Below are 10,332 nucleotides of genomic sequence, written 5' to 3'. Positions count from 1 at the left end.
ATCATCCATGAAAGCATCAATAAACCTCTCAATCATGTCAGAAAAGATGGACGGCATGCACCTTTGGAATGTAGCAGGTGCATTGCACAAACCAAAGGACATACGTCTATATGCAAAAACACCATAAGGGCAAGTGAAAGAAGTCTTCTCTTGGTCTTTAGGGTCCACTACAATCTTGTTATAGCCTGAGTATCCAGCCAAGAAACAATAGTATTAATGCCTAGCAAGCCTCTCCAACATTTGATCCATGAATAGTAGAGGAAAATGGTCCTTCCTTATGGCTTCATTGAGCTTCTTGTAGTCTATACACATGCGCCATCTAGTTACTGTTCTTGTTGGAATCAATTCATTTCTTTCATTTGGCACCACTGTGATTCCTCCTTTCTTGGGGACTACTTGAACAGGGCTCACCCGAGGGCTGTCTGAGATTGGGTAAATCTCTCCTGCTTGCCACAACTTCAGCACTTCCTTTTGCACCACTTCCTTTATTGTTTGATTCAATCTTCTTTGTAGCTGTATTGAGGGCTTGGCATCCTCCTCAAGAAGGATTTTATGCATGCACATTGAAGGGCTGAACCCCTTTAAATCTGAAAATGTCCACCCTATGGCATTCTTATGTTGTGTCAGCACATTGATAAGCTCCTCTTCTTGTTCCTTACTTAGGCTAGAGTTAATGACTACTGGATATGTGTCATTGTCACCTAAGTAGGTATACTTTAAGCTTGGAGGCAGGGTTTTTAACTCCAACTTTGGTGCGTCCATGTCCTTCTTCCTTGCCTTGTCTAGCATGGTTAAGCCTTCTATGAGTTCTTGTGGTAGTTCACCACATGATGTTTGTTGATCTTGCTCCATTACTTCTTCACATTAATCTTCTTCTAGGACTCCTTGAACCAGCTTCTCCATTATGTCCACCATCATACATTCACCAATGGATTCCTTTGGGTAGCTCATTGTTGTAAAAACATTGAACACCATCTTCTCTTCATGTAGTCTTAAGACTAACTCTCCCTTTTGTACATCAATTATATCCCCAACTGTAGCTAAGAATGGTCTTCCTAATATGATCGATGCATTGGTCTCTTTCTCCATATCAAGAACCACAAAGTTAGTTGGGAAGATGACTCTCCCACCTTCACCAACACGTCCTCCACCACTCCATTGGGAAACTTGAATGTCCTATCAGCTAGTTGAAGTGCCATCCATGTTGGTTTAGTAACGATCGTGATTTCTGCCAGTAAAGAATGTCATAAAAACAGTCGCATTGTAGATATATTCTTTAAACCGACAAAAATCCCTTTCGTACAAACATTTTGGGTGTCACAAGTAACAAACCCCTTAAAAATTGTTAACCGAGTATTCAAACCTCGGGTCATCTTCTCAAGGAACTGCGAGGAAGTATGTTCTTATTATTGGTTATAAAGGTTGTAATCGGGGTTTAGAAGGTGAGAAGCAAGTAATTTAAATGACAAGTGAATTAAATGGCAATTAAAAATAAATAATAACTGTAAAACAACTTTTGGCAAGATAAGGGAAATTAGAAGTCCAACTTAGTTATCCCTCTCATCAATAATGAAAGTTGTATCTTAATTCCACTTAGTTAACCTATGAAGCAAAGGTAAGTCAAGGGACTAATTAGTTTGACCTTCGAATCCTATTTATTTCCTAGGAAAAAGTTGGGATTATTAAAGTTAAGATCAATTAGCAAGATAACGATTATCAATTATGTTGAGTTCGATAATGTTGAGTCACTGATTTCTTAACCAAGACCAAAAGGGGAAAAAGTAGATTGCTGGAATAATAAAAGTGTCCTTAGATGGGAAGCAATGGCAATTTAAATCAAAGAGAACAATCATAAACTGAGAAATACCTTAAATATCATTAATTCAAATGGAAATCTGTAACATGGAATAATTCATAATTTAAATTATAATAATCAATTCAAATATTGGAATCAAATAAATAAAAGTAAAATTGAAATAAAAGAACATTAAAACCTGGATCCAGAGTTACTCCCAAAACAAGAAGAAGTTCTAAATCCTAAGAGAGAGAGAGAATCTCTCTCTAAACTAAATCTAAATCATGAAAACTAGAAATTGGCGAGCTCTCTTTTGAATGGATGCATTCCTCCACTTTATAACCTCTAATCTATGCTTTTTGTACTTGGATCTGGGCCAAAGAGGGCTTCAGAAATTGCTGGGGGCGTATTCTGTAAATTCTGATACGTGGCCTCTGTCACGCGTCCGCGTGGGTCACGCGGTCGCGTCATCTAGAGCTTTTCCTTTCCACGCGGTCACGTCAGTCACGCGTTCGCATCGTGGGTGTTCTACTCAAGGCGCGCGGTCGCGTTAGTCATGTGGCCGTGTCGCTACTTCTTTACTTCTGGCACGCGATCGCATCGTCCATGCGATCGCGTGGATACCAGTTTCCTTAAAGCTCCGTTTTGCCTTCTCCTTCCATTTTTGTATGTTTCCTTTTTTTTTCATCCTTTAAGTCATTCAGCCTTAGGAAACCTGAAGCTACTCAACACACTAATCACGGCATCGAATGGAAATAAAGGTAATTAAAATAATTAATTTTTTTAAAGCTTAGGAAACATGTTTTTCACAATATGACATAATAAGGAAGGGAAAGTAAAACCATGCAATTAATGTGAATAAGTAGGTGAAGAGTTGAATAAATCACTCTAATTAAGCACAAAAGAACTCATGAAATATGGGTTTATCAACCTCCCCACACTTAAACACTAGCATGTCCTCATGCTAAATCCAAGGTAAATAATTAAGGTTAAAGTGATGGAATGTTATGACATGCAACCTATGCTAAATGCATCTACCTAATGAGTCATGCAATTCTAATTCATCCACTCGTATATAAAGCCTACATGTAGTCAAATTATTTCACATTCTCAAGTAGATATATATACATATATGGCTAACCCTCAAATAATAAAGCATTTTTTTGCAAATGAGATGAGAGAAAAAAACTTGCAAGACAATCAGAGATAAATGTTTAATGAGCTTTTGAACCCTCCCTGGATTTTGTGTTTTCTCTCTAATCACTCAGTGTTTATTGGGTTAGTCACTCTATTCTTCTTTTCATTCTTCCTTTCTATAACTTTGTTTTTTGTCTAACCAATCAACAATTATAGAACATAGTCATACCAAAACTCATGAGGTCTTTAATTAAGGTTGTAATGGGGACAAGGCAAAGGGTAAGGATATATGTATAAGGCTAAGTGAGCTAATAAGTGAATCCTTAATTAGACTAAGGTTGTAATGGGGAGTTCTTTTTGTATCCCCTTATTTACATGCTTGAAAACTAACTTTTTTTTTTTAATACACATGGTAATTTTAATTAATTTGAATTTTTATGAGCCTGCTTCCCAAAATTTTGAGTTGCTTTATTCTTTTTAATTTTTCTACCTTTTGTCTTTATCAACTATGTTCCCAATAAGTTTCCCACATTTTACTCTATTTATAATTTTCTATCTTAAGCTAACCAAGGATTCACTTGGGATTTTCTTTTGTTTTTCTGCTTAAGGCTAGTAATTTGGCTAAAATAGAATAAGGGGTTTTTTTTTTTTAAAAAGCTCAAAGGGGGCTAACAAAGGTGATGTAAAAGGTAGGATAATTTGGGATAAGTGAGCTAAAATCAAATGATGGCCTCAATCATTATTTTGAGATGTACCTATATTCTATAATTGGACATATAGACTAAAACAAAGTAAAGAACACCAGAATAAGAAAGAAGGTTGGAACACACAGAAATAAAAATTATGGTTTGAATGTAACCATACAGTTAAGCTCAAAACTCACAGGCTATGTGTTCTCTAGCTGAAAAATCATTTATCACTTATGTATGTCATGCAGGTTTAGTTAAAAATTCTCATTATTCTCTTAAAAAGTAATTTAAGGTAGCCTTTGAAGTTTTAATGTTTCTCCTTGATGAAATGTTGTCAGTTTAACTACATCATGTAATGCTATATATACAAGGTTTTATGGATCTAAATCTATTATGTTCAAGTTCCTAGCTTACACTTTTTTATATTTGTCAATTTAAACTAAGCTATAACTAAGCTGTCTTATGTAACAAGGGTAAACTATACTAATTGATCCACTAATATGTTAGAATTGCAAACTAAACTAAATAACTAAAATGAACTAAATAACTAAAATATGAACAAAAAAATTGCAAAATGCAGAAAATAGAGTAAAATACACAAGTAGCAATGTATAAGTACTCAGAAAATAATAGTAAAAGAAAAAGAGAAAAATACAAAAAAAATATCCAAAATAAAAGAAAAAGTATGTAGTAGTTCACCAAAATAAACGCCAGAGATGGCGACCTCCCCACACTTAAAATGAAACATCGTCCCCGATGCTCAATCAAGCCGGGTGTGAAGGAGTGTCATCACTGGTAGGGATGGTAGCTGGGGTCTCTGTGGCGGTGGTGGGCTGAGAGTCTGGCTGCTGTAAAGGGGGGACTGACTGGATCAGGATCTCCAGATCTGCAGCCTCAAGCTGATGTGGGGCCTCCTGCTGTGGTGTAGCGTGCTCTGTGCCTGCTTGCTGATGAGTCTCCGCCTGGGAATGAGGCTCCTCCTCGTGCTCATCCTCCTCCTCCTCTGATGGCTCTGATGGTGTGTCAGGCTCGGAGGGGATGTCGGCGCCCTGTCTGATCATCAGCTTCAGATGGGAATAGCGTCGCCTGCTGCGGCGCTCCAATCTCTCATACCGGCGCTTGTTACGGCGCTCCATCTGATCAAGCTGGCGGAATAGACGGTGCACGAGGCGATAAACTGGCTCAGAGGCGGGTGGAGGTGCAGTGGTGGCAGCAGGGGCAGCTGGGGCAGCTGTGGATGAAGAGGGTCCAGCAGACGGAGGGGCTGTCTCATCAGTAGCAGTGACAGGTGGTGGTCTGTAGCCCAAAGCAAGGAAGTTCTTGCTGTGAGGGATGATCTTCCTGCAGTCCGCTGTTGGTGGTCGCTCATCGGCATCCTCCCAAGGCACATCAGCCTGACGGCCTAGCCGTGTAACCAGATAAGGAAAGGGGAGGGTGCCTCGGATGTGGACCCTGGCCATATAATGCCGGATAAAACGAGGCAAGTACAGGTCCTTACCCTCCAGCACACACCAGAGGAGGGTGATCATGGCAGCCGGGATCTCAGTCTCATGAGTACTCGGCATCACATATTTGCTCAAGATCTGATGCCATAGCCGAGCCTCATCATTCAAGTACACTCTCTTGATCCCTCTAGGCATAGTGGTGTCCTGACCCATCTCCCAAGGAACATCAGGGTCGAGAGCTATCCGTGCCTTCACAGCATCCCAATCAAACCGCATCTGGCCCATGTCCTCCTCAGCCTGTGCATAACCATCTGGCTGATCGGACTTGGCTGGGAGCTGGAGAACGGTCTCTATGGCCTCCTCAGTGACCAGAATTTGCTTTCCCCTCAGGTTCACTGCATCTAGGGTAGTAAGGTAGTAGTTGCAATAGAATTCCCGTACCCAAGATGCATTGACCTCTGTCAGTGGTCTCTCCAGAAAGAACCAAGCCCTTTGCTTGATTTGCTCAGTGGTGTATTGCTGGAGGGCTTCTGGAATCTTCAAGGTACGTTCCAGGTATAGATTTCTGGAGTTTGCAAAAGTCAGGTACTTCAGCTCACAGTACCGGTTTGCAAATTTTATAGGATCAGTCGAAGGGAACAGCTGGTCAGCTTTTTCCTGCTGTGTGAAGTTCTTCTCCCGCCATGAGGAATCGTGCATTAGAGCAATGATGGACTGGGAGGAATCTCCTCACTTGCGCTTGCCAGTAGCCTTGCCTTTGCCTTTCCTTTGTGAGGCAGACATCCTGAAAAACAGAAAACCAGGAAATGGATAAAATAGGAAAGCAAATAGGAAATTTAAACAAAGGAAACTCAAAGAGGTAAATGAGAAATAGAATAAGGAAAATGAGTAATTGAAATGTGATTGAATTAATGTTAAATGGAAAGAAAAAAATCAATATGCTATAGGGAGAAAGTTAGAGGAAGTGAAAGTGATCAGAAAAGAGATCAAGAGGGTTAGTATGGTAAAAAGAAATTAGTAAATTAAAATTAGTGAGTTAGGAAAGTAAGTGGCATAGAAAAAATTCCATATAACAAGGATTCACAGGTAAGAATAGAAGTAGTCATAATCGAATAAAGAAAACAGGGTGATGCTGATTCGAATAGAAATAAAGAAATCAGAAATTGGAATTAGTGAATCACAAATGCAGGTTATGAACCAGGAAATCAACGAGGATAAGAAAGTGGCCCTAGCATTCATGAAATGGTTTGGGGGAAGCAGAGTAAAACAGAGTTGCCAAACCAAAACAAGAATGAAAACAATTTTCAAAAAATTTGGGCAGCATTCCGGCTAAAATTGGATTGTCCCGGAAAATAAACAGCAATCATATCAGTTCATATGAATTAAAAGAAATCAAGCTGCATGTACAGAGATATAAAATAAACATAAAAACTCAATGTAAATAGCAGCAACATACAAGAAAGCAGCATATGAATCATGATTATAGCAGCAACAGATTTGCACATAGGATAAAACAGAAGTAAGAACAGTGTAAGGAAACAGTCATAGATCCACTAACCACAGCCTAAGCTACCTAACAACCTAAAAATCCACTACAACATGCAAGTCTAGCTATCCTAATCATGAACATAAACGGAAAAAAAAAATACAGAATAGTGACGAACGGATAAAAAGGGTTGCGTGTTGCGGAACCTGGTAAGCAGAAGGGGTGGAACAGGGAAGAAGGTGGCTGCGGCGGCGTCCGGTGCGGTGGTGGTGCACGGCGTCGCGGTGGCGGCTGAGGGGGCAGTGGTAGAGGGAGGTATTAGGGTTAGTGAGAGAGGAAGATGATAGGGAAAGGGAGGGCGGTGGTTGTTGCTGGCTGAAGGGGTGGGTGGCGGAGAGGGGGGCGCGGCTGGATGGCCGGCGGTGGCTGGGCGGTGCTCGCGGAGGTGGCTGTGGTGGAAAGGGGAGGAGAGAGGAAGAAGAAAGAAGAGAGAAGGTGAGGGGATGGTACGGCGGCGGCGGCATCGGGGTGGTGGCGTGGTGGCTGGGGGAAGAAGAACAGAGAAGGAGAAGAAGGTTGGGGGTAAGGGGGGGCTGCACGACTGATAGGGTTCGCATGGCTGGGGGGGTTATATTTTTGAATCCACGCAGCCGCGTGGGGAACGCGATCGCGTGGTTGGGGTGAAAATGGGGGAGACGCGATCGCGTGGGGCGCGCGATCGCATGAGAGGGGGAAAAGAGGGGTGACGCGATCGCGTGGGTCGCACGATCGCGTCGCTGGAATTCGTGCTAAACGCACGACTCCAGCGCCGTTTCAGCGCAACTCTCTGTCTCCTTTTGGGGTGAAATGCAATCCATGCGACGCGATCACGTCGCTCACGCGGTCGCGTGGGATTGGTATTGGGTAAGTGACACGATCGCATGGGGCATGCGATCGCGTGGGCCAATTTGTGCGAAACGCACAAGAGCTGCACGATTCCAGCCCAACTTTCTGTTCGTTGGATCCTTACGCCGATATATATATATCACGCGGCCGCGTCGGTCACGCGGTCGCATGGGTGGTGTTTTTCGCGATATGACGCGATCGCATGGGGCATGCGGTCGCGTCGTGCAACGCCTCTTTTTTTTTTAACTGAAAAATGCAGGATGTAGTGATTAACATGAATGCTATGCATGATTCCAGGTTAATGTTAAAATAAAAAAAAAGGGTAAATTGAAAACAATAAACAAGAAATAGATTAAGAAAGAAGCGACCATACCATGGTGGGTTGTCTCCCACCTAGCACTTTTAGTTAAAGTCCTTAAGTTGGACATTGGAAGAGTATCCTGTTATGGTGGCTTATGTTTAAATTTGTCCAAAAATTTCCACCAGTGCTTGGAATGCCAATAGCCTCCGGGGTCCCAAACTAGGCATGTAAAGCTTCTGAGCAGCTTCAAACAGATATTCAGCCTCCCGGGATGACGAATGTCAGAATATAATCCATGATCCCAAGCTGTGTTTTTAGATCCGCCTCCGTTTTGATTTGTAAGTTTCCATTCGGGCGGGTTAAAAAGTAGAATCTCTCCGTGGTGACCAAACGTTCTCCGTGATCCATGCAATTGAGCATGATACCATTCCGTGTACTTCGAGGTAAAGCGTGGAACCTTATTGAACCTGGTGCACCAGTTCTGAGTACGAGCCAATTCCCTCTTACTCTTAAAGTCGCAGAGAGCTCTAAGTTGGCCATCTGTTTCAAGCAAACCATATTCAAGTGAATAAGTAAAATTATAAGTTAAGGATTGTACCCACTTGAAGCTTGTATTAGGTGGTAATGGCCTTGGGATAGGTGTTTTTGGTGGTTCTGCATGTTCCATTTCCTTGTGCTCTTCTGTGAATTCTTCCACTTCCTTGCAAAGATCTTCAATTGTATCTGTATCCTCGTCAAAGTCTTCTATGTCTTCCTCATCACTCGAGTCATAGATTGGAGGTTGAGAGAAATCTACCTCCGCATCATCTTCATATTCACTTGGAGAAAATTCTTCGATCTCAGAGAATTCACTTGCAGACGCAAGTTCATCACTAGGAGAACTAGACTTGTGACTATAATCATCAAGGAAATTTGCTTCTTGGATTATTCCGTCTGATTCTTCGTAAACGACTTGCCTTGGAGATTGTACGGTATCCTCCTTAGCATCAACTGTAGCATCTTGGACGGAGTTTTCCTCAATTCTGGATTCCCAAGGAAGTTTAGCATCTCCTAGATCTTCATCCAACTCTTATTCTTGAACAATGACAGCTTCTTCCACTTGTTCTAGTATGAATTCATTCTCTGTCTTGTCCACTGGAGTCTCTAGTATTTCTTTCATGCTACGCTCTTCATCGGGCTGTCCACATGGAGCTGTGGTTGATCCTTGTATATTTGAGCGCCTAGTGGCCCATTGAATTAGTGCTTGCTCCAATTGTTGAATGGTTGTTTGAAATTTAATTACTGTTTCTTTTAGGCGATCCTCTGCTTCGCGGTTTGCCAGACTTGGTCATGATACAAAGGAAAGTGGTGATGATTGGGAATGATTGGATTGGCATTGGGGTAAGGAAGGATCATATGATGGCGAATGGTGAAGAGAAGCTTGTGAGTGTGGTGGTTCGAGGTTATGTTGAAAGGATGGTTCATATGCACGGGGTGGGGCTTGTTGGTAGTTACAAGGTTGTCCACCATGTCTTTCAGCTGGGTATGCACGGTAGAATGGTCTTTGTCCAGGATATCTCGGAGGGTGTTGCTGCCAAGAGGGTTGATTAGATCCTCTTGGTTCCATCCATCCTTGATTGGTCTGACCTTGATGCACATTCCTGCTGTAACTTCTATTTCCTTTAACAATATTAGAACCAAACTCAAAGCGAGAGGGGTGAGAGTTCATAGTAGCAAATAAAGATAAAAAGGAAAAACAAAAATAAATAAACAAGCAAAAGAAAAATATTTACAATAACCAATAATAAGGCACACGTTAGCAGTTCCCCGACAACGGCGCCATTTTGACGATCGTGATTTCTGCCAGTAAAGAATGTCATAAAAATAGTCGCGTTGTAGATATAGTCTCTAAACCGACAAAAATCCCTTTCGTACAAATGTTTTGGGTGTCACAAGTAACAAACCCCTTAAAAATTGTTAACCGAGTATTCAAACCTCGGGTCGTCTTCTCAAGGAACTGTGAGGAAGTATGTTCTTATTATTAGTTATAAAGGTTGTAATCAGGGTTTAGAAGGTGAGAAGCAAGTAATTTAAATGACGAGTGAATTAAATGACAATTAAAAATAAATAATAACTGTAAAACAACTTTTGGCAAGATAAGGGAAATTAGTAGTCCAACTTAGTTATCCCTCTCAACAATAATGAATGTTGTATCTTAATTCCACTTAGTTAATCTATGAAGCAAAGGTAAGTCAAGGGACTAATTAGTTTGATCTTCGAATCCTATTTATTTCCTAGGAAAAAGTTGGGATTATTGAAGTTCAGATCAATTAGCAAGATAACGATTATCAATTATGCTGAGTTCGATAATGTTGAGTCACTGATTTCTTAACCAAGACCAAAAGGGGAAAAAGTAGATTGCTTGAATAATAAAAGTGTCCTTAGATGGGAAGCAATGGCAACTTAAATCAAAGAGAACAATCATAAACTGAAAAATACCTTAAATATCATTAATTCAAATGGAAATCTGTAACATGGAATAATTCATAATTTAAATTATATTAATCAATTCAAATATTGGAATCAAACAAATAAAAGTAAAATTGAAATAAAAG

Source organism: Arachis hypogaea, chromosome 15 (genome assembly GCF_003086295.3).
Source record: "Arachis hypogaea cultivar Tifrunner chromosome 15, arahy.Tifrunner.gnm2.J5K5, whole genome shotgun sequence".
NCBI lineage: Eukaryota > Viridiplantae > Streptophyta > Magnoliopsida > Fabales > Fabaceae > Arachis > Arachis hypogaea.
This window is presented reverse-complemented; position numbering follows the sequence as displayed.